Source organism: Heloderma suspectum, chromosome 9, assembly GCF_057233095.1.
Source record: "Heloderma suspectum isolate Gila_16-S chromosome 9, 16-S_ref, whole genome shotgun sequence".
NCBI classification, from domain to species: Eukaryota; Metazoa; Chordata; class Lepidosauria; order Squamata; family Helodermatidae; genus Heloderma; species Heloderma suspectum.
The window spans coordinates 30,899,356-30,925,321 of NC_139466.1; positions in this window are offsets into that span (position 1 = coordinate 30,899,356).

The following is a 25,966-nucleotide window of genomic DNA, read 5'->3' on the forward strand; positions in this document are numbered from 1 at the left end:
GCCAGCTATCTGAGGATGCCAAGCAAATGGCACTGGCCCTGCTTTTGATGCTTACAGCTGCCTGGATAGAACAGTGCCTCTGAGCATGTGCGGTGTGTACTTTTGTCAGTGGGTATAGCCATCGCCAATCCCCCCCTATCGATCGGGGAGCGGGGAGAGCTTCAGACATCTGCAGCTGTCTCATTTTTAAACTTTAGTCCTGAGTGTTCCTAAGTGTTGCTGATTTTATTAATTAGCAATATTACTCTCCAGCTGTTTTCTGTTGCATTTAACTATGTCATCAGCAGTAATAATAACGGAGCATTCCCAATCTCCTTGGTTTCAGCCCACGCAACCCGTTGATTAGAATGGCTCTGGGAAGCTCATTGTGTACCTAAAGGGCAACAAACAGATCTCTCATCAAAAGAAACAAAAAACAACCCAACCATCTCCATAAATGCTTCTGAAAATAGACCATGTACGTCATGTTTACTGCTGCTCTGAAATATATTTTCTTTCTGGAATATATCCGATCTGTTTGACGAAGACCATTTGTCACATCTGCTGAAACTTATTGACCACGTTCTTGTTCATCCCCCCACTCCTCCTATTTCCATACTTTAAAATGTGTAGGCTTGTCAGGCAAGCTTGGGTGTTGTGGCAGAAAACTGGAGCCCTGGCCGCTGTCATGTCATAGAACACTTAGCAATTTGTGTAGCATTTTGGGGTAAATGGGCAACAGAATGGCCTGTGAAACGCGATGTAAAAGTGAAGCGCAATGTGCTGTGGCACAAAAAGAACCGGAAAAATCCTAACTTGACCTGCAGGGTGCTGGGAGTCTAAACTGGCAGGAGCTAAAATGGTGGAGTGCTTTTTTCAAAACCTTTCAAGCCCCCCGTCCCTCCTGCCACTGGAAAAGAGCCTCCCCTTTCTGTGATCTTTTTGTACAGTGGGAAAGGAGGCGGAAGTGTTCACCCGTTGTGCATTGTCCCTGTTGCTGAGGCAACGAGTCCAGAGCTCCCTGTTTTGCCATGCTGGCGGGGTGCAATGAAACCGCCAGCACCCCACAGCATGGAAGACAATATCAGTCCATCACTCTGCAATAGGATTGTCACTTATGAAGCGCCCAAAAAGAGGATGCCGATTTGCATAAAATTTGCATATGCTAATTTATATCTATAGTGCAAATTTAGAAATGCATTTTATAATTTAAATAGAAATGCACGTATAGAAATACAATAGATTAAATACAAATACCGTAGTGTGGAAAACTGCGACAGGTGACCTGTGCGCCTTGCTCAGTCTGCTGTCTAGGCGCTGTTGACAGGCAGCTTCAAGGCCCAACTCTCCCTTCTGATAGTTCTTCATCTTTAAAATGGACATCATCATCAACATCATCATTATTATTTCCCACTTTTCCCCCAATACTGGGACTCAAGGTGGCTTTACAACATTAAAAACTTGTACAGTTGAAACCAATAAATAGAAATATACAAAAGTTAAAAATATAATTAAATCATCAATAATATTAGCATTGTATAAAATATCAAAATATTAAAAGACAACAAGAAATAAAACCATAGTATCCATCCATCATATTCTCACAGGTCCAGACCAACTATCCCCAAAGGCCTGTCGGAACAAAGATTTCCATGCCTGCGAAAGCATATCAAGGAGGGTGCCACTCTTGCCTCCCTGGGAAGGGAGTTCCAGAGCCTTGGGGCAGCCACCGAGAAGGCCCTCTCCCATGTTCCCACCAGGCGTGCCTGTGATGATGGTGGGATGGTGAGAAGGGCTTCCCCTGAACATCTCAGGGCACGAGTAGGCTCATAGGGGAGAATACGGTCTTTCAGATTACCTGGACCTGAGCCATGTAGGGCTTTATAGGTCATGACCAGCACTTTGAATTGTGCCCGGAAACAGACCGGGACCCAGTGAAGCTGTTTTAGCAAGGAAGTGGTATGCTCCCTGTAGGGATGGCGGAGAATTCCGCCACGGACTCCGGCGGGGGGATTTTTAGAATCCGCCACCCCCCGGAGTCCATGGTGGAATGGACCACCCCACCTCGCAACCACGCAAAGTCCGACCTGGCCGGATCCTACCTGCCATCCGGCTGGGTCCATCCATAGCTGGTCTTCGGATGTGAATGGCGTCCTGCCTGGTGGATGCCATTTGTGTCCCTTCCCCTTCCCGTGATAGGCTACGTAAATCTAGGGATGTCAGAGAATTCCGCCACGGATCTCGGTGAGGCCGAACGCCAGTGCATTCGGCCCCCCGAAATCTGTGGTGGAGCGGCCTGCCACCCCCCCCCATCTGCGGATCCCCCCCGGGACGAGACTTACCTGGGGCGGATCTTCTGGGCAGCGGCGGCTACGGCGGGGGCGGCGGGCGGTCTTCCGACCGGCTGCCACTGCCGCCATTTCCAGGCTTGTGAAAGAAAAAAAAAAAAAGACGTGATAGGCTACGTAAAGATTTACGTAGCCTATCATGGCTAGGTTTAAAGAAAAAGAAAAAAAAGATGTAATAGGCTATGTAAATCTTTACGTAGCCTTTCATGGTTGGGGGTGGGTTTAAAAAAAACAAAACACATACGCAAATGGCGGCGGCTACGGCTGCCGCCATTTGCGTTCCCTCTTTTTACCGCCTTAATCTACGTAAATATTCATGTAGACTATGATGGCGAAAATCAAGGGGAATGCAAATAGCGTAGCGGGCGCTATTTGCGTCCCCTTTTGATTTGCCGTTTTAGCCTAAATAAAGATTTACGTAGGCTAAAACGGTGAATGAAAAAGGGATGCAAATAGCGCCCGCTACGCTATTTGCATTCCCCTTGATTTTCGCCGTCATAATCTACGTAAATATTTACGTAGATTAAGACGGCCAAAAAGAAGGAACGCAAATGGCAGCGGCCATAGCCGCCGCCATTTGCGTACGCAGTTGTTGTGTTTTTACCCAGAGCCCTCCGCGGCCGGAAATCCGGCTGCGGACGGCTCTGGCCTGGCCGGGCTGGGCCTGGCCGGCTGCTCCACGGAGCTGCCACGGAGCACAGCCGGCCGTTCGAGGATTCCAGGGGGAGGAACGGAGCGCCTCCCCCCTGGCCAGGATTCCAGGAGGAGGGACTGAACGCCTCCCCCCCCACCATCAACATAATCCGCGAAAGGTAAGTCACTTTCGTACATCCCTACGTAAATCTTTATGTAGCCTATCACAGTAAAGACCAGGGATGCAAATGGCATGCGCTACGCCATTTGCGTCCCTTCCCTTTACCATGATAGGCTATGTAAGATTTACATAGCCTATCACAGGAAGGGGAAAGGACGCAAATGGCATCCGCTAGGCTGGACGCCATTTGTGTCTGAAGACCGGCTGTGGCCGGAAGTCCAGCTGCGGCTGGCGGCTCTGCAGAGTTGCTGTGGAGTGGAGCCAGCTGGGGAGGATTCTGGGGGGGGGGGGACCAGATCACCTCTCCCCCCACAGAACCCCCACCGGACTCTAGGTAAGGGGGTTTCGTACACCCCTAGCTCCCTGTAGCCAGCCTCAGTCAACAATCTGGCAGCAGCTCTTTGAACCACCTGAAGTTTCCGAACACTCTTCAAAGTAAGCCCCATGTAGAGCGCGTTAGAGTAATCCAAATGGGATGTAACTAAGGCATGTGTCACTGTGGCCAGGTCAGACATTCAAGGAACGGGCATAGCTGGCGCACTAGGTTTAACTGCGCAAATGCACTCCTGGCCACTGCTGAAACCTGGGAGTCCAGGCTCAGGCCTGAATCCAGAATTACACCCAAGCTGCAAACCTGTGTCTTCAGGGGAATGTAACCTCATCCAGCACAAGTGGAATCCCTATTCCCTGATCTACCTTTTGACTGACCAGGGGCACCTCTGTCTTGTCTGGATTAAGCTTCAGTTTGTTTGCCCTCATCCAGCCCATTACTGCCGACAGACACCGGTTCAGCACCCCAACAGCTTCCTTGGAATTAGATGGAAAGGAAAAGTAGATTTTCTTGGATGGAAAGGAGAAGTAGAGTTGGGTGTCATCAGCGAACTGGTGACTCCAAACCCCCAAACTCCGGACAAGCTCTCCCAGTGGTTTCATGTATATGTTAAATAGCATGGGGGACAAAACAGCACAGGGGGCTTGGACTGGTTGTTGTTGTTCAGTCGTTAAGTGGTGTCCGACTCTTCGTGACTCCATGGACCATAGCACGCCAGGCCTTCCTGTCCTCCGCTGTCTCCTGGAGTGTGCTCAAGTTCATATTCATTGCATCAGTGATGCTATCTAGCCATCTCATCCTCTGCCGTCCCCTTCTCCTTTTGCCTTCAATCTTTCCCAGCATCAGGGTCTTTTCCAGTGAGTTTTCTCTTCACATTAGGTGGCCAAAATATTTGAGCTTCAGCTTCAGTATCTGTCCTTCCAATGAGCAGTCAGGGTTGATTTCCTTTTGGATTGACTGATTTGACCTCCTTGCAGTCCAGGGGACTCGTAAGAGTCTTCTCAAGCACAAGGATAGAAAGCATCGATTCTTCTGCGCTCAGCCTTCCTTATAGTCCAGCTCTCACAGCCATACGTTGCTCCTGGGAAAACCATAGCTTTGATTATATGAACCTTTGTTGGCAAGGTGATGTCTCTGCTTCTTCCTATGCTGTCTAGGTTTGCCATAGCTTTCCCCCCAAGGAGCAAACGTCTGTTAATTTCATGGCTACAGTCACCGTCTGCGGTGATCTTGGAGCCCAAGAAAATAAAATCTGTCACTGCTTCCATTTCTTCCCCTTCTATATGCCAGGAAGTGATGGGCCAGATGCCATGATCTTAGTTTTTTTAATGTTGAGTTTCAAACCAGCTTTTGCACTCTCCACTTTCACCCTCAACAAGAGGCTCTTGAGATCCTCTTCACTTTCTGCCATAAGGGTGGTATTGTCTGCGTATCTGAGGTTGTTGATAATTCTCCCGGCGATCTTAATTCTGACCTGTGAATCATCCAACCCGGCGTTTCTCATGATGTACTCTGCATACAAATTAAATAAGCAGGGTGACAATAAGCAGCCTTGTCGTACTCCCAATCGTACTCCCAATCCTTGTCGTACTCCTTTCCCAATTTTGAACCAATTGGTTGTTCCATGTCAGGTTCTTACTGTTGCTTCTTGACCCTCATACAGGTTTCTCAGGGGACAGGTAAGGTGGTCTGGTACTCCCATCTCTTTAAGAATTTGCCACAGTTTATTGTGATCCACACAATCAAAGGCTTTCGCGTAGTCAATGAAGCAGAAATAGACGTTTTTCTGGAATTCTCTTGCTTTCTCCATGATCCAGCAAATGTTGGCGATTTGATCTCTAGTTCCTCTGCCTCTTTGAAACCCAGCTTGTACTTCTGGTAGTTCTCAGTTCACATACTGCTTTGCACAGAATGTTCCCTTGATATCTCTTATTTTCATGAAGAGATCTCTAGTCTTTCCCATTCTATTGTTTTCTTCGATTTCTTTGCATTGTTCATTTAAGAAGGCCTTCTTGTCTCTCCTTGCTATTCTCTGGAAATCTGCATTCAGTTGGGTATATCTTCCCCTTTCTCCCTTGCTTTTCGCTTCCCTTCTTTCCTCAGCTACTTGTAAAGCCTTATCAGACAGCCAGTTTGCTTTCTTGCATTTCTTTTTCTTTGGGATGGATTGAGTTGCTGCCTCCTGAACAATGTTACGGACCTCCGTCCATAGTTCCTCAGGCACTCTATCAGGTCTAATCCCTGAAATCTATTCCTCACCTCCACTGTATATTCATAAGGGATATGATTGAGGTCATACCTGAATGGTTTAGTGGTTTTCCCTATGTTCTTCAATTTCAGCCGAAATTTTGCAAGAAGCAGCTCATGATCTGAGCCACAGTCAGCTCCAGGTCTTGTTTTGACTGACTGTATAGAGCTTCTCCATCTTTGGCTGCAAAGTACATAATCAATCCGATTTCGATATTGACCATCTGGTGACGTCCATGTGTAGAGTCGCCTCTTGTGCTGTTGGAAAAGAGTGTTTGCTATGATCAGCATGTTCTCTTGGAAAAACTCTATTAGCCTTTGTCCTACTTCATTTTGTACACCAAGGCCATGCTTGCCTGTTTTCCTGGTGATTTCTTGACTTCTTACTTTAGCATTCCAATCCCCTATGATGAAGAGGACATCTTTTTTTGGTGTTAGTTCTAGAAGGTGTTGTAGGTCTTCATAGAACTGATCAACCTCAGCTTCTTCGGCATCAGTGGTTGGGGCATAGACTTGAATTACTGTGATGTTGAATGGTTTGCCTTGGATTCGTACTGAGATCATTCTATCATTTTTGAGATTGTACCCCAGTACTGCTTTTCCCACCCTTTTGTTGACTATGAGTGCTACTCCATTTCTTCTAAGGGATCCTTGCCCACAGTAGTAGATATAATGGTCACCTGAATTAAATTCGCCCATGCTTGTCCATTTTAGTTCGCTGATTCCCAAGATGTCGATGTTCAATCTTGCCATCTCATGTTTGACCACCTCCAGCTTGCCTTGATTCATTGATCTTACATTCCAGGTTCCTAAACAATATTGTTCTTTACAGCATCGGACTTTCTTTTCACCACCAGACACATCCACAGTTGAGTGTCCTTTCGGCTTTGGCCCAGCCGCTTCACTCTTTCTGGCGCTACTTGGAAATTCCCTCTGCTCTTCCCCAGTAGTATATTGGACACCTTCTGACCTGAGGGGCTCATCTTCTGGTGTCATCTCTTTTAGCCTTGTGATATGTTCCATGGGGTTTTCTTGGCAAGAATACTGGAGTGGGTTGCCATTTCCTTCTCCATTGGACCACATTTTGTCAGAACTCTCCACCATGACCTGTCCGTCTTGGGTGGCCCTTCATGGACTGGACAGCCCCTCAAATAGAGGACAGTCCTCTGGCAGCCCTTCAAAAAGAGGACTGTCTTCCATATAAGGTCACAGTGCCTCCTTATTTGCAATGGGAATACATTCCCGTACCAACTTCAGAGTGAGGGCAATGCCAGGGATTCATTTGCCCTCAGTAATGTCCCCATATCATCAGCACTCGCTCAGTGGTGCCTGATGATGGGCAGGTTGAAGGAGGGACAAAACTGTGCAGAAGCAGCAGCAGATGGTGTGTGTGTGTGTGGGGGGGATTTGCCTTAGTGCCTCCAGCAAGATCTACTGTTGATACCTGCCCTGGGCCCCTCTTAAAAACTGAATCATGGCTGAATCTGAGACCTGCCATTTGAATTTCACACAATGCCCCTGAGGTGTTGCTGCTCCAGGGCATTGTGAGAAATCAAAATGGTAGCTTGTCGCCCAACACTGATCAAACTGCTGCTGCTGCCGCCCTCTGGTCCTACCACCACGTAAGCTCACCAGGGCTTACCAATGTAGGGGGAACCCGCTCGCCCTCTTGAAACCTGCAGCCAGCCCTGGGAAGATCCACAAAGAGGAATGATCAAAGTACATTTGGGTTGTGTGTGTGTGTGTGGTGCTTCATGCCCCTTCCACATTGTCAGTGCATGAAGAGCAAGTGAAGATTCAGTGCAACCTTAGTTGTAGCTACCTAGGAACAAAATCTCCTTGGGGTCATAGGGGAGAGCTCACTTAAAAGGTCAATTCAGTGTCACAATACATCTGAAAAGGGGAAGAAAATAAAACAGCATGTAGCCACAATGTCACATTTAGTTTATTTTAAAATGTGCACCCAGGTTTTCTTCCAAGCAAACCAAAGTGGCTAAGAATAGGACAACACATTAAAATGGGCAAATCTTCACAACAATATAACCAATAAAATGAGAACAGTAAAAAAAAAAAAAAAAAAACAACTCAAAAGGAAACAAGAACAGCAAAAAACGAACACCACTCATGCCCCGCTGCCTATAATGAAACAACAGAAGACAGCAGCAGAGGAAAGCAGGTCATCAATTTTTAAAAAGAGAAGCAGGGAAATTATAATATAATGTAAGGTTTTCCACTGAATTCGATGGGCCTTAAGTGTGCTTTGCTTGCATCTTCAGGGGAGGGGAGGGGAGGGGTTTACAGTATCTAAGATGATGAAATGGCTGGAGAGAGTGGATGCAAATAAATTATTTTTCTCCCATAATACTAGGACTCCTGGCTCACACAATGGCAATAATAAATAGAACATCCCCCACATTAAAAAGCCAAAACCAAAAACACCTCCCTGCATGTAGCAAGCTAGCACATCAGGGAAAGGGCTAGACTACAACCTTTCTGCCTGATGTGCTCATTGTTTTTACATAAAGAGGGATGGTGTGTGTGTGTGTGTGTGTGTGTGTGTGATTAACCTGGGGAGCTATTCAGCATGAATGAAGGAAATATTGTATCATGTGATTTGAGTAATAAGTGTGTAACTCATCCAGGTGCGTAGCCAGAAGTTTAGTAGTAAAGGTGGGCCAAAAGGGCAGGGAAACATTACAGGCCAACTTCAGTGGCCTTCCCCAACAATGGCCATGGTGGCTGGGGATGACGGAAGCTGTAGTCCAACAGATCTGGAGGGCACCTGGTAGGAGAAAGAACAAGGGTATACACACAGGTAGCCTAATCAGTCTAAAATTGTATTACTTCTTAGAGGGAAATTGGGTAGAATACATGTTTCAAATGTTTCATTAGACCTCCATGAGGGCTAGAAAATAGTTTTATCAGTGAAAGCTGAACATTCAGGGAGGGGTGTCTGAAATACGCCTAAGGGGCTCAGGCCCTCACAGGCCACAAACGTAGACCTAATTCTGGATCAAAACTGCTCCCCTCGAATATTTAATTAAAGAGATTCTTGCTTTCGTGATGTTTGAGCTTATATTTTGTCAGGATGCCACAGAAGTAGCTTATGCACTTGGAGTCATTACAACCATCCTAAGTTACCACCGGTAAGTCCAATTTCCCATGGAGTACAGATTAACTTTGGTGTTAATTAGAATATTGATTTGTTTTTCTGAAGGATGGTCCTCAGTTAGAATGACAAAAATGTTTTAGGCTTTAATATATATATATATATATATATATATATATAAGGCTCTGATGAATGAAGCCCACCCCCATGATTTCTTCATCTGGTGCTTCAATTGCAATCCAGAACCATAAAGAAAGTTCTCTTCTCCCTATATGCGTTTGGGTCATCTCCCCATAACTTTCTTAGCCATTAGACTGGCTCCAGGGTTTAAGGGCTTTTCTCCATGAGCCTATCAATTCGCTGCATCTACTTTTCAGTTTCATCGCAGAATTGAGATCCGGGCTCTAGACGAGGAGCGTTTCCTTTCCTGTTTTTCTGCTATGTAACCTCTAGGTGGCACTGTGGTATAGCAGAATTGCACACGTACACAAGTAGAAATCGCATTTTCTTTCACCATCAGAAATAATATCTCGTTTTCCCTGCTCCAAAAAAACAAAACCTCACTGAAAGTGCTACTTACACACTGAAGTAAAACTGGAGGGTCATGTCATCATCTAAAGAACCCATAAACCACCGTGGATAGGGAATAACAAGCCACAATAAATGCCTTGAGTAGAAAAGGTCTAAGAAACAATAAGAACAGGCCAGAATTCACCCCACCCCCAGTCTTAGAACATGTGTAGAGCAGCACTTGTCCATCTTCCCCTTTACAATGAAGGTTTGGAGTCCTTTTATTGCAATATCTATTTTTTTTAATAAAACATGCAGGGAGCTGCTTTATATCAGGTCAAACTATTTTGTCCATCTACCCCAGTTTTGTCTACTTTACTGGGCAGTGGCAATCCAGGAACCCGAGCAGAGAAAGGGGCCACTGAAATCATCATCTGGCTACTATGGCTTGCAAAGCAGGAGTTTTACTACTGAGCTATGGTCAATTCCCTCAACAAGACATATGTAAGTAAATTGCAGTCTTAATAGAGCTTCCCCTCTCCCAGCCCATGTTTCATCTAAAACCTTCCAGATTCCAGTAAAAGAAAAAGAAAAAGTAATTCAAGTTATTCATGTGTAGGGGTGTACGAACCCCACTTACCAGTCTGCTCCGGGGTCCGCTGCAGGGGGGGGAGGCGATCCATCCCTCCCCCCAGAATCCTCCCCAGCCGGTTCCGCTCCACAGCGAGTCCATGCAGTCACCAGCCGGGGCCGTCCGCAGCTGGACTTCCGTCCACTGCCGGGCTGTGGCCGCAAATGGCATCTGGCATAGGGGGAACCATTTGCGTCCCTGCCCTTTGCCATGATTGGCTACATAAATATTTACATAGCCTATCACGGCAAAGGGTAGGGACGCAAATCTCGTCCGCTACGCTGGATGCCATTTGCAGCCGCAGCCCGGCAGCGGATGCCTGCGGAACGAAGAGGACGGACCCAGACTGGCTGGCGCCAGGTAGGGTCCGTCTGGACCTTAGTTTGTGGGGGGGCGGGGGGCGGACTGTGGGGGGAGCAGTCCGTTCCACCACAGACTCCAGGGGGGTGGATTCTAAAGGATCCAGCCTCATTGGAGTCCGTGGTGGATTTCTCCGCCTTCCCTATTCACGTGTCACAATAAGCAAAGGAAAACAGGGTGACAGAGAGAGAGGCATTAATGTTAATGAGCTTCCGCCACGCATTGAAAACTTGGTTGTTCAGGCAGGCATTTGGGGTGGGTTTGGGTAATTTTAGAAATATGACGTTTTAATGTGTAATTTTATTGTTTTAAACTGTTTGTATTGCTGTACATCACCCAGAGTGGTCGGGGGTCCGGCCAGATGGGCGATTAAGAAATTTAATAAATAAAATAAATAAAAATAAAATAAATGTGCAAATTGTGCTTCAAAGTTGTGAAATGGGCTACAAATGCTTTTCTTTCTTTTTTAAGAGACATTGAAATGATTTATCTCAAACGATTCATACATCATGTGCTTCAGCTTCTCACAGAAAATCCTTGGACATATTCTGCAGTAAAAGATCCTCCCAAAGGCCTGTAATTAGAGAGCTTTGTTTCCCCACTGAAAGCCTTATTTTGAAAAACAAAACAAAACCCCAAACCCAAACCAAACAGTAGTAGGCTGATCAGGATTCAGGAGATCATTACGTGTGTGCGGAATTTTGCAATCTTTCATGTGTGACACAACAGCTTGGGGACCAAACACTACAGGTGGGTGGGTGGAAAGGGCAGACCTCTGCAGATTAGGTGGGAATGCCTGGAAGAGAAAAGTGCAAAATGGCTGTTTGTTGCAAAATAAATAGATCTGATTCTGCTTGTTCTTCACCTACTTGGTAGTCGCAGAGTGCTGCTGCTTTAAAATCAGTGCCATTTGAATTTTCTTCCCCGTAAGAAAGGGTGGTTAATGATTAACTTATCTTCTGTCTTACAGGAATCGCATTCTACAGGTGGGAAACCTGCATTCTACAGGTGGGGGTGAGATGTGCCCCATAGTGTTATTTATTATTTTTATTGAGATTTAGACTTATACCCTTCCCCTTCCAATACACTGTGAGCCAGTGTGGTGTGGTGGTTAGTGTGTCAGACTGGGACTCAGGAGACCCGAGTTCTTGTCCCCACTTGGCCATGAAGCTCACTGGGTGACTTTGGGCCAGCCACTGACTCTCAGCCTAACTTACCGCACAGGGTTGTTATGAGGATAAAATGGAGAGGAGGAGAATCGTGTTAGCCGCCTTGGGTTCCTTGCAGGAGGAACAAAGGTGGGATATAATGTAACGCTACATAAATAAAAATAACTTATCGTGGTGCCTTACAATAAAATATTTAAAACACCGTAACTAAGGCTAAGCTAAAAGCAGCAAGAGCAAAAGCAATCTGCAAATAAAACATCAACAAAACTTAAAACGTTGAAAAGCTTAAAAGACTGCGGAAATAAAAAGGTCTGTTTTGGCCTCTCGGGGTGGGCATGGGGATAAAGGGCAAGTTTTTCTTCCTCCTTTCTGAGCCCTCCCATTGCAGTGCTATATATAACAGTACAGGGCTGCTGGCCCTAATCCTGAGCTTTAGAGTGGTATAGCTTGGGAAATTTCTAAAGAGTGCGAGAGGGAAAATATAGTCGTCTGTTTTCTCTCCTTTTCTGACAGTCCTGTATAGCAGGCTTGCTGAACAACTTTCAGTCAGAGGGCTGTATTCAATTTTGGAGAAGCTCCGGGGCCTGCTGTTAAGGTTCCATTTATGACCTGGACCCTCTGAGCAACCCCTTAAGGATCTCCTGCTTCCTTCAGAGTCCCATCTTTCTTCTTCTCAACTTCCCCTTCCCAGTAACGTGGGGTTTAGGCTGTAGATGTGCAGTGATTGATACTCTAGACACAGGGCTTAACCACAAAAGTTTATTGGCAAATTTAAAGCAAACAAATTACAACTCAAGGTAATTACACAGTAGAGCAGAGAGATACAAAAGGCATTAAAAGAAAATAAAAGTTGCAAAATGCAAGTTCCTTTACCCTAGTTGTCTAGACTTTTCTAGGCTGCTTCTTCCTGCTCACTCTTCGGACTCTGGTCTCATTTCAGGCTCTGTCTGTCTCTCTGCTCTTACTGGTGCTCTCACTCTCTTTATATACCCTCTTCCCTCAAAACCAACAGTATTGTTTCAAACATGAAGAAATGAAACTTGAGCGGAGAAATGAAACTGACACTTAAGTGGAGAAATGAAACTAATTCTCTCAGGGTTACCCTCCCAACAGAAAATTCCAGGCCTCTAGGCCTGACCGTTTTTTCCCCTTGCCCCTGTAGGCCTCAAAACTTCACAGCTGCATTCCAGTGGTGGGTGTGGCCAAAGATAAATGGGGTGGGATCAAAATACCCCACCCCATTTGTGCTCTAACAGTCAGGACGTTTCTCCTGATGTTCAGCTGGAATCTGGCTTCCTGTCACTTGAGCCCATGATTCCGTGTCCTGCACTCTGGGATGATCGAGAAGAGATCCTGGCCTTCCTGTCTGTGACAACCTTTCAAGGACTTGAAGAGCGCTATCCTATCTCCCCTCAGTCTTCTCTTCTCAAAGCTAAACATGCCCATTTCTTTCAGTCTCTCTTCATAGGGCTTTGTTTCCAGTCCCATGATCATCTTTGTTGCCCTCCTCTGAACCCTCTCCAGCTTATCTGCATCCTTCTTAAAGTGTGATGTCCAGAACTAGACACAGTACTCCAGATGAGGCCTAACCAGTGCTGAGTAGAGAGGAACTCATACTTCCCAGGATTTGGAAGTGATGCTTCTATTAATGCAGCCCAAAATAGCATTTGCCTTTTTTGCAGCCACATCACATTGTTGGCTCATCTTCAGCTTGTGATAGACAACAATTCCAAGATCCTTCTCACTTGTAATGTTGTTGAGCCAAGTATCCCCCATCTTGTAACTGTGCATTTGGTTTCTTTTTCCTAGGTGCAGAACTTGGCATTTATCCCTATTAAATTTTATTCTGTTGCAGAAGCCTTTCTCTTGGGCTGCTAGACATTGGTTTGCAACTAGGGATGTCAGAGAATTCCGCCACGGATCCCAAGGAGGCCGAATTCTAGTGAATTCAGCCCCCCAGAATCTGTGGTGGAATGAAGCAACCCCCCACCACCACCCCGGTGCCTACCTTGTGTTGGAACGGTGCCTACCTTGTGTTGGCTGGCTGGTGCTCTGCGAATGGCGGCCGCATGTGCGGCCGCCATTCGCATTCCATCGAATGGCCATGATAGGCTACATAAGTATTTATGTAGCCTATCACGGCTAATGCAGGGACGCCATTTGCGTCCCTACGGAGGCCGTGATAGGCTATGTAAATATATACGTAGCCTATCACGGCAATAGGCAGGAACGCAAATGGCGGCTGCCATAGCTGCCGCCATTTGCGTTCCTGTCTTTTGCCGTGATAGGCTACGTATATATTTAGGTAGCCTATCATGGCAAAAGACAGGGGCACAAATGGCGTAGTGGCTGCCATTTGCGCCCCTGTCTTTTGCCATGATAGGCTACGTAAATATATACGTAGCCTATCACGGCAAAAGACAGGGACGCAAATGGCGGCGGCCACAGCGGCCGCCATATGCGTCCCTGTGCAACCCAGTGGCCGGATGTCTAGCTGCAGGCGGCCCCGGCCAGCAGCTCTGCGGAGTCGCTGCGGAGCAGAGCCGGCCGGGGAGAATTTCGGGGGGAGGAACAGAGCGCCTCCCCCCCCGCAAATGACCCCACACGGAATGAGGTAAGGGATTCGTTCATCCCTATTTGCAACTCAAGACGAGTTCAAATGTGGGTGTTAGAGAGTCTTCCCTTCAGAAGGGTCCAGCCCAGGGTGAATCAGTAGCTTGAAGAATAGAGCTGATCATCCTAGTTTATGAAAGTTTCATAAAGGTTTGATAGTTTCAATGTATATCTTGTTGTTTTGTTTATTTTATATTTATTTATTGTATTTTTATCCCACTCCTCCGCCAAAAAAGGCTCCCGGAGCGGCTTACAATCAATGAACAAAGAAGACAGTCCCTGCCCGCAGGCTTACAATCTAAAAAAGACACGACACACAAGGAAAAGGCAATGGGGAGGAAAGAGGGAGAAAAAAAGAATTAGGTAGACTGTCAGCAGGGCTGGTGGGATGGCCCTGTTCCCCCCTCTCATCTCCCAAGGGAGGGGCAGTCCAACTGTTGCAGGCCCTGATGTTCCCTTTGCCTGCTCCTTCACTCCTTCATCCCCACAGTGCCATGGATGTCAGTTATCTTGGGTGTGTGTGTGTGTGTGTGTGTGTGTGTGTCCAACTGGAGCAGGCCCTGATGTCTTGTCTTGCCTTCCTGGTTTTGTGGTCTTATCTGTCTTCCTGGGTTTGGGAACAAGTCTCTTTCATGGTCCATGTTTAGGATTCCACATTTAGTTGGAACAAAGACCCATTGAAATTAATAGAAGCAGGCTGTTATTTTAAGCTGTAAATGTGAGCATACTTACTTGGAATTTGGAAGCAAGTTCAACTGACCAGAGTGAGGCTTCTAAGCAGTGGAGGCTGGTGGCTCCGATGTCGGTTGGGCTGTGAATCCGCTCTGGGTTTCAGTCAGAACCAATTGGAGCTCTAAAGGAGCTATCCAAGGTGCTGAACCCATTTTGGGGGATAGGCTTTGGCACCTTGGAGAGCTCTTTTAGACTTCTGACTGGTTCTGACGGAAACCCAGAGCGGATTTACAGCCCAACCAACATCGGAGCCACCAGCCTCCACTGCTTCTAAGTAAACATGCATGGAAAAGGTTTTCAAGTCCCACTGAAATCCTTGGAAACTATAGTGTAACCCTATGCATGGTTACTCAGAAAGTAATCCCACCGAACTTCATATATTTTAAAAGGTTTATATAGATATCTACCCTTTATATAAAAGAATAGAATTCTAAGGGACGTTCCCCCCAGTAAGCGTGTTTAGGATTGTAACTTAAGTTATAGCTGTCAGTGAGATCAAATACTAAATCTTCTCAAAACTTTGTCCATCTTAATTCATTGTCCATCTTAAACACACTTACTTGAGAGTAAGCCCCACTGAACATAGTGGGATTTACTTTACTGACTGATTGATTTTAATCCATATCTTAGCTGCCTTCAAGACCACAGTGTTCTGAAGTGTATAGGGCTATACTTTCTGCTCAGATTCAGCCGAATGCTGCCAAACTGATAGGACGCCGCTTCATATTGCAGATGGATAATGACCCAAAACATACAGCAAAAGCTACCCAAGAGTTTCTCAAGGCAAAGAAGTGGGACATTCTTCAATGGCCAAGTCAGTCACCTGATCTCAACCCAATAGAGCATGCTTTTCACTTCCTGAAGACAAGACTGAAGGCAGAAAGACCCACAAACAAGCAGCAGCTGAAGGCAGCTGCAGTGAAGGCCTGGCAAAGCATCTCGAGGGAGGAAACTCAGCATTTGGTCATGTCCATGGCTTCCAGACTTCAGGCAGTCATTGATTGCAAAGGATTTTCATCCAGGTATTAAGGGCGATCCTTACGTTTGAAATGATGTTGGTTTGTTCCATTACTTATGAGCCACCAACGATTTTTTTGGGGGGGGGGTATGCCACTGGCTGTCCTTCCTGAATGGTTAGTGCCCCACTTTTGTCCAACCCCTTGAATTACAGCTGAAAGTCCTGACTTCGCTCCCATCTGGGTCCGTTTCCTTTCAACTTCAATGTGGTGGTGTGAAGAGGCCAACTGCCAAAACAGTTATCCTTGTTCCAATATTTCTGGCCCTGACTGTATATGTATATATGTATATATAGGAAGAGAGAGAGAAAGAGAGAGAGAGAGAGGGAGGTTGGGTTATTGGTGTAAAGTAGCACAACAGCAAAGCAACCAGGAGGCTCTGGATATACTTTTTCTATCTTTCTTACATCATCATTGGTTAATATTAATTAAATAATAATAATTGATAACACTGATGGTCATACTAACAGTAATGAATAACAGTGCTTCAGGTCTTGTTACATTTGTTTCTTTCTTTTAAACTTATACCAACATTTTTTTAAAGAAGTAAATGAATTCATTAGAATTGAATAATATTAATATTAATTAATGATAATTGATAACAATGATGGTCATACTAACAGTAATGAATAACAGTGCTTCAGGTCTTGTTACATTTGTTTCTTTAAACTTATACCAACATTTTTTTAAAGAAGTAAATGAATTCAATAGAATTGAATAATATTAATATTAATTAAATAATGATAATTGATAACAATGCTGGTCATACTAACAGTAATGAATAACAATGCTTCAGGAGTTGTTACATTTGTTTCTTTCTTTTAAACTTATACCAACATTTTTTTAAATAAGTAAATGAATTCAATAGAATTGAATAATATTAATATTAATTAATGATAATTGATAGCAATGATGGTCATACTAACAGTAATGAATAACAATGCTTCAGGTGTTGTTACATTTGTTTCTTTCTTTTAAACTTATACCAACATTTTTTAAAGAAGTAAATGAATTCAATAGAACTGAATAATATTAATATTAATATTAATGTTAATGTTAATTAAATAATAATAATTGATAACAATGATGGTCATACTAACAGTAATGAATAACAATGCTTCAGGTCTTGTTACATTTGTTTCTTTCTTTTAAACTTATACTAACATTTTTTTTAAAGAAGTAACTGAATTCAACAGAATACCTAACAAGATATGTCATTATTCTCACATCCAAGTCCTGCCTGGACTTAGTCTTAGCTTGTTAACCAGCTAAAAAGAAACCATCCATGGATTTGTTTGTCTTTCTGCGCACCTGAGCAATAGAACTATAGAAGGATTCTTGAGCCTGAGTTAACACCTTCCCAACACTTCCCCCCTACCACCACCCCTTGCATTTGTGCAGTGATCGCAGTGCTTGATAGATTTGGACAATAGCAGGGCGACATAAAGAAAGGCGCTGTTCAAAGGGGTTGGAGATTGATCTTATACTGAGCATTCGCCATAGTCAGCCCTTCCTCTAATTAGCCAGTGGAGATAAGTGGTCGCCTTTCCCCTAATTAAGTCACAAGTTGGCAAGCCAGGGGGTTGCTACGGCAAACGAAAGGGGCATGAAACACCACCACTCTTCTGCATCCAGAGAAGTCATGAGCCTGCACTGAAGCTTTGGCTGTCTTCATAAGAATGAACAGGCTGCTGCTAGATCATCCACCCGAAAATGTCAGCCTAGGTCAGCCTGCCCCAGCATGGCGCCCTCCAGGCGTGTTGGACTACAACTCCCATCATCACCATCCATGCTGGCTGGGGATGATGGGGTTTGTAGTCCAACATGCCTGGAGGGCGCCAAGTTTGGATAGGCTGACCTAGACTATGTCTGCATTACATGCATGATGCCTGGGCAGCGGTGCCAGTAAGACTGGACCATGGGACCAATGCCCCTGGCCCCAGAACCTGGGCGGGGGGATTACGACCCAGAGAGTGTAAGGTGACCAATGCCCCTAGCCCCAGAACCTGGGCAGGGGGGATGACCACCCAGAGTTAGCAGGTGCAGAAGAAAACTCCGGTGTTTTTTTTCCTGTAGCCATAATGGTGCTATGATTTAAGTGAGCTTAAGGGTGCAATCCTGCACACGTTTAGACAGACAAAAGTCCTATGGGCAAACACATATTTCAAGGGCAGGAGGGAATCTAAGAAATTGGCCTTCCCCAATGTGTTGCCCTCCAGGTAGATGAGACTTTAACTCCCATTTACTTACATGGACATTTGGTCAGCTTTTGTTGAGGTTTATGTATAGTTCTTAGAAAGCTGTATATTGATGAACACACACACACATTATGCGCAGGCATTGAAATTGATATATTCCAATCTATGTAGCTACATTTTTTTTCTCTTTCCATTTTTTTGTTGTTGGTTTTGTTTAAATTTTACTGTAAAAATTAATTATATATATACAAAAACTCCCATCAGCTCCAGACAGCATAGCCACTGTGAGTTGTAGTCTAAAACATCTGGAGGGCACCAGGTTGGGGGAGGCTTTAAAAATATTGCACACATGCCCAGAGAACTCTGCTTCTTTAGAACATAAGAGCCCTGCTGGATCAGACCAAAGGTTAGTCTAGTCTAGTCAGCATCCTGTTTCCTACAGTGGTCAACCACATGCCTCTGAGAAGTCCTCAGGCAGAGCATAATATCCATTGTCCATTCCAGCCGTGCTCTGGAGCCATCTGACCTTAGAGACACAGACTAAGGGCGCAGTCCTATGGGGATAGGCGGCCGCCTCTGAACTCAGAGGCGACCACCTATCCAATGAAGAGCAGGAGAAGCACGGAGGGTTCCCTCTGTGCTTCTCCTGCCCTGCATTTGCAGCTAGGCAGCCGATTTTGGCTGTCTAGCTGTGGGAAGGCGGAGCAGGGGAGGAGGCTGCCGGACGACACCCAGAATGCGTCGTACCGGCATTTCCGCCTTCCCCGCCCCGGAACGCCTGAGCGTGGAGCACGGGGCTGTTCCACGCTGTCTGCAAGGCAGTGCGGAAGGGGGGGTGGAGGTCAGTTCCCAGAAACTGACATATGCTTTGGCCATCTAGCTGCTGACTAGCGGCTATAGGATTGCTCCCTAAGCCGAGGTTAGCCAAAAGTGACTGCTTGCATTTTTAGAAGCAAATCAATGGCTATCAACTTCACAAACCTCCATGCCTAACCATCCTCACTGAGCCAAAAGGGAACATCCAAATTCTCTCCATCTCTCTGTTGCCAATGAGAAGAAGAAAAGACCACCAAAGGACCACCAGCTGTGCAGATCAGTTGGTGCCCATAATTGGTCTGTGCTGGAGCCTTTCTCAAACTTGGCTCTATATAGTCCCACTCCATAAAGAAAGGAACAATAGCCCCCAGCAAGCCAAGGAAGCAGATATAATACAGCTGACTCACACAGTACACAAAGAAGAAAAAATAAAAGCTGGCCTGAACCTTCTGATGCATCAAAATAAACTTACTTCTACGTCGTAAAAACGCATCTCTAATTTAGTCTCTTCATCTCCCAGCTTGTTTTCTCTCTCAGTCCCCGCTCCATTCTGTGTTTTTGTGTTTATTTCTACTCTTTGTCAAATGCACATTCCCCCCACTCCTGCTCCAGTGTTCGTCTTTTATATTCTTTACAATCAGATGGGCAGCTGTTTTTCAGTGGAGACTTACTTGCATGACTTGGTTCTTGCTCACCCTCCCAGCAGCTTCTATTTCATCTTCTCCAACTGCCCTGATTTACCGGGCAGAGCTGGCCCCAGCGCCTGGCATCCTTGGGCAGTTGCCAGGGCCCCAGCACCACTGCAGGGCCCACTACTGATCCTGGGCCCATTGAACTTCTTTTCCTGGACTGGTGTGCTGACTAGCATTTTGTGGCCGGCTCTAGCCCCTGTTCTAATTTCCACAATGCCTCTCATGTAGCATCACTGTGGGGCATTGTGGGAAATTAAAATGGCAGCTAGATCCAACTGCTTGGAGTGCTCTTGCAGCCCATGGTAGTTCTACTAGGGGCCACTGATGGATCCCACTAGAAGGCATTTTCTCCAAAGCCCCATCAAACATGGAGTCAGCCTTGTTACCAGGGTCAGTCCAAGGTGTTTTGTGCCTGTTCCTAGTAAGTCACTGTCCCTTGTTTGGTGGTCTCTCTGTGCAGCCCTTATTACTATTTTTGCTACGGCAAGATTCTAGAATTGTAATTTTTGGGGTTCAGCTCCACCCACCAGGAACCTAGAACTTTATTGTCTCCCCCTAACAAGAACAGAATGGCAACAGGAAGTTCCTGGCTCTACCCTAGTGCCACCTAGTGGCTAAACTATATCATGACACTATCCAAACAACTCCCTCCTCCAAGTCTCCAGAAGTTTAATCTTGGAGGGAGCAATCCTAGGGCCACTAGACACTAGGGACATAGGATATGCTGTTTTCCAGGAACTGCCCTCGGAGCCCGTGCTCCAAGGTTGGTTCCTGGAAAACCGACCTCCCCCCATGACCACGCTGCCTCTGAGGCAGCGCAGAGAGGCCCCCTCCTCTGCACTCGGGAGAGGAGCGTGGAGCGACTGAAAAGGGGCATTCTAGGGGGCGTTCTGGGGCAGAGAGAGCGGAGCTGCGTGTACGACACATCCAATGCGTCGCATAGCAGCCTCTTCTTTTGGTCAGCCCCTGCACGGCTAGACAGCTAAAAACTGCTGTCTAGCGGATAATAGCAGGGCAGGAGAGGCGCAGCGGGAATGATCCCCCCCCGTGCCACTTCTGCCTTGCTTTGGATAGTTGGTCACCTCTGAGTTCAGAGGCTGCTGCCTATCTTGATAGGATTGTGCCCTAAGGGAACCTGTGGCCCTCCAGATGTTGCACTGCAACTCTCATCATCCCTCACCATTGGCTATGCTGGCTAGGGCTGATGGCAGTTGCAGTTCAACAACACCTAGATGGCCTCATGCTCCCCACCCCTGGCTATCTAGATATGTCATGGAATGAAATGGTAGAGGCCTGATATGGTAGAGCAGATTGTGCCACTTCAGGCTGCAAGTCAGGAATGCCATGTTTGAATATTCCCACATGTACAAAACTCCCTGAAAGAAAAATATAGCATTTCAGGAAGAAAGTCTCTCTTGTAGCCCATTCCCTGCTATTTGCTAGCTTTATATTTGCAAGGATTTTTTTTTTAAATAAAAGGGAAATTCAAAAATGGCATTGCCCACCTGCAGTCTCAACTTGTGTACAGCCATTCTACAACTGAATTCCTGCTTCGTTCTGCTACAGCATGGGCTTTTTAAAAAAAAAAAAAGGTAAAGTTGTCCCCAACCAGTCGTGTCCGACTCTAGGGTGTGGTGCTCATCTCCATTTCTAAGCCGAAGAGCCAGCGCTATCAGAAGACGCTTCCGTGGTCATGTGGCCGGCATGACTGAACACCGAGGTGCACGGAACGCTGTTTCCCGTCGCAGCGGTACCTATTTATCTGCTTGCAATTTCTTGCTTTCGAACTGCTAGGTTGGCAGAAGCTGGGACTGAAGACGGGAGCTCACTCCATCACGTGGCACTCAGGCCTCGAACTGCTGTCCTGCCGACCTTCCAGTCTGCAGTTCAGCATCTTAACCACTAAGCCACTGCTTAAACCACCTGGGGGCCCAGTCTGGCCTTCTGGGCTTTTTCAGATGAATATGTCTCCTTTCCTCTGACCGCTGATGGTTTCCCTGCTTCGTTTATTTATTTATTACATTTATATCCTGCCTTTTCCTCCTTAAGGAACCTAAGGCGGTGTACATTGTCCTCCTCTCCATTTTATCCTCACAACAACAACCCTGTGAGGTAGGCTGGGCTGGGAGTCTGTGACTGGACCAAAATCGCCCAGTGAGCTTCCATGCCCGAGTGAGGACTAGAACCTGGATCTCCCAGCTCCCAGTCCAACACTCTAGCCACCACACCACGTTGGCTTTAAGAATGTTAAGCTAAACTATGGGGGTAATTTTGGTACGTTGGCCCTGCCCCTTTTGCCTTTGGCCCCACCTACCACTGGAATGCAGCCCCTGAGAACTTCGCTGTCATTGAATTTGGCCCTTGGGCTGAAAGAGGTTCAGCACCCTGGTGCTACAGGCTTGAGTGGTGGTGGTGGGTGCATCTTGTCTGCAGTGCACAAGTATGTAAACGCATGCATGGGGCCATAAAAGCACAGCCTGAAGCTGGCATGCTGCACCCTGGGGCAGCTGAGACAGGTAGCTCAGAGCTGCCATCTTAACTTCCTACAGTGTCCTAGTCCCAATTTAGCATTGCTCCAGAGCATTATGGAAAACTAAAATGGCGCCCTTCACACTGAAGCGAGTGTTGATTTAGAGAACGGCTCTTGCCCACCACCACTGCCAGCAGCAGGGTAACCATGAGAGGGGAGCTGCTATAGGATACTTTGCCCTGAGCCTGCTGAAACCTGTAGCTGGCTCTGGCAAAGACAAAATATGGGAACACTTACCCATGCTGCAACCTCTGGGGTATACTTGTAACTGTTATTAGAGTAGCCAGGTGCCTTACTTTATGAAGGACAGCCCTCTATTTGTAGGCCTGTCCAGTCCAAAGCTTGTTTAAAGATAAAGAACCATTAGAAGGGAAGGAGCGAAAGGGACCTTGAAGTTGCCCATCCACAGTGAACATCTGGACCACAGCTGGCTGAACAGGCACAATGGTCACCTGTTTACAATCTTCTCCATTGTTGTCAGATGTATTGTATCTCCCCCCCAAATTTGCATCTATAGACATAAATCAGCATATGCAAATATTATGCAAATCTGTGTCCTCTTTTGTCCTCTTGTTTGGTGATGTGCATCCTCTTTTTTTTGGTGGTGCTTACACGGCCAGCCTAATTGTCAACATCCCAGCACTTGTAGACACATTTAAACCAATGGAAGCCATTTTGGTCCATAAGAAAAGATCCAAAATACACAGCTGGGCAATAACTTTATTAGGACCAACCAAAATGTCACAAAAGAAGGGGCAACCTTTCAGGTTCTCAAGAACTCTTCATCAGGCTGGATCTTAAACAAAGCAGGGTAGGGCAAGGAGACTGGGGAAAAGCTGGGTTGATGTTGAAGCCACAACATCTGTAGTTGGTCTTAATCTTAAAATGGAGTGTAGTCAGAGATGGCAGACATATTGCACAATCCTATACATGCCAACTCAGAAGTAAGTCCTGCTGAGTTCAACAGGACTCACTTCCAGGTGAAAAGAAAATCCGATGCTGTAAAGAACAATATTGTTAAGGAACCTGGAATGTCAGATCAATGAATCAAGGTAAGCTGGAGGTGGTCAAACATGAGCTGGCAAGATTGAACATCGACATCTTGGGAATCAGCGAACTAAAATGGACAGGCATGGGCGAATTTAATTCAGGTGACCATCATATCTACTATTGTGGGCAAGAATCCCTTAGAAGAAATGGAGTAGTCAACAAAATGGTAGTCATAGTCAACAAAATGGTGGGAAAAGCAGTACTGGGGTACAATCTTAAAAACGATAGAATGATCTCAGTACGAATCCAAGGCAAACCATTCAACATCACAGTAATTCAAGTCTATGCCCCAACCACTGATGCCCAAGAAGCTGAGGTTGATCGGTTCTTTGAAGACCTACAACACCTTCTAGAACTAACACCAAAAAAAGATGTCCTCTTCATCATAGGGGATTGGAATGCTAAAGTAGGAAGTCAAGAAATCACTGGGATAACAGGCAGGCATGGCCTTGGTGTACAAAATGAAGCAGGACAAAGGCTAATAGAGTTTTTCCAAGAGAACACACTGATCATAACAAACACTCTTTTCCAACAGCACAAGAGACGACTCTACACATGGACATCACCAGATGGTCAATATTGAAATCAGATTGATTATGTCCTTTGCAGCCAAAACAAGACCTGGAGCTGACTGTGGCTCAGATCATGAGCTTCTTGTTGCAAAATTTTGGCTTAAATTGAAGAAAGTAGGGAAAACCACTAAACCATTCAGGTATGACCTCAATCATATCCCTTATGAATATACAGTGGAGGTGAGGAATAGATTTCAGGGATTAGACCTGATAGACAGAGTGCCTGAGGAACTATGGACGGAGGTCCATAACATTGTTCAGGAGGCAGCAACTCAATCCATCCCAAAGAAAAAGAAATGCAAGAAAGCCAAGTGGCTGTCTGATGAGGCTTTAGAAGTAGCTGAGGAAAGAAGGGAAGTGAAAAGCAAGGGAGAAAGGGGAAGATATACCCAACTGAATGCAGAATTCCAGAGAATAGCAAGGAGAGACAAGAAGGCCTTCTTAAATGAACAATGCAGAGAAATCAAGGAAAACAACAGAATGGGAAAGACTAGAGATCTCTTTAAGAAAATTGGAGATCTCAAAGGAACGTTTTGTGCAAAGATGGGCATGATAAAGGACAAAGAAGGCAGGGACCTAACAGATGCAGATGAGATTAAGAAGAGGTGGCAAGAATACACAGAAGAACTATACAGGAAAGATCTTAATGTCCCTGATAGTCATGATAGTGCGGTCACTGAACTTGAGCCGGACATCCTCGAGAGTGAAGTCAAGTGGGCCTTAGGAAGCATTACTAACAACAAAGCTAGTGGAGATGACAGTATTCCAGCTGAGCTATTTAAAATCCTAAAAGATGATGCTGTTAAAGTGCTGCATTCAATATGCCAACAAATTTGGAACACTCAGCAGTGGCCGCAAGACTGGAAAAGGTCAGTTTACATTCCAATTCCAAAGAAGGGCAACGCCAAAGAGTGTTCAAACTACCGCACAATTGCGCTCATTTCGCATGCCAGCGAGGTGATGCTCAAAATCCTACAAGCTAGGCTTCAGCAGTATGCGAACTGAGAACTACCAGAAGTACAAGCTGGGTTTTGAAGAGGCAGAGGAACTAGAGATCAAATCGCCAACATTTGCTGCATCATGGAGAAAGCAAGAGAATTCCAGAAAAACGTCTATTTCTGCTTCATTGACTACGCTAAAGCCTTTGATTGTGTGGATCACAACAAACTGGCAAATTCTTAAAGTGATGGGCGTACCAGACCACCTTACCTGTCTCCTGAGAAACCTGTACGAGGGTCAAGAAGCAACAGCAAGAACCAGACATGGAACAACCAAGTGGTTCAAAATTGGGAAAGGAGTATGACAAGGCTGCATATTGTCATCCTGCTTATTTAACTTATATGCAGAGTACATCATGAGAAACGCCGGGTTGGATGAATCAGAGGTCGGAATTAAGATTGCTGGGAGAATTATCAACAACCTCTGATATGCAGACGATACCACCCTAATGGCAGAAAGCAAAGAGGATCTAAAGAGCCTCTTATTGAGGGTGAAAGAGGAGAGTGCAAAAGCTGGTTTGAAACTCAACATTAAAAAAACTAAGATCATGGCATCTGGCCCTATCACTTCCTGGCATATAGAAGGGGAAGAAATGGAAGCAGTGACAGATTTTACTTTCTTGGGCTCCAAGATCACCGCAGACGGTGACTGTAGCCATGAAATTAAAAGACGCTTGCTCCTTGGGAGGAAAGCTATGGCCAACCTAGACAGCATAGGAAGAAGCAGAGACATCACCTTGCCGACAAAGGTCCGTCTAATCAAAGCTATGGTTTTCCCAGTAGTAATGTATGGCTGTGAGAGCTGGACTATAAGGAAGGCTGAGCGCAGAAGAATTGATGCTTTCGAACTGTGGTGCTGGAGAAGACTCTTACGAGTCCCCTGGACTGCAAGGAGGTCAAATCAGTCCATCCTAAAGGAAATCAACCCTGAGTGCTCATTGGAAGGACAGATCCTGAAGCTGAAGCTCAAATATTGGCCACCTAATGTGAAGAGAAAACTCTGGAAAAGACCCTGATGCTGGGAAAGACTGAAGGCAAAAGGAGAAGGGGATGGCAGAGGATAAGATGGCTAGATAGCATCACCGATGCAATGAATATGAACTTGAGCACGCTCTGGGAGAGAGCGCAGGACAGGAAGGCCTGGCGTGCTATGGTCCATGGGGTCACGAAGAGTTAGACACGACTGAACGACTGAACGAAGTGGGTATAGGATTGCAGCCTTAATTGGATTAGGCTCTTCTCAGTGGTGCT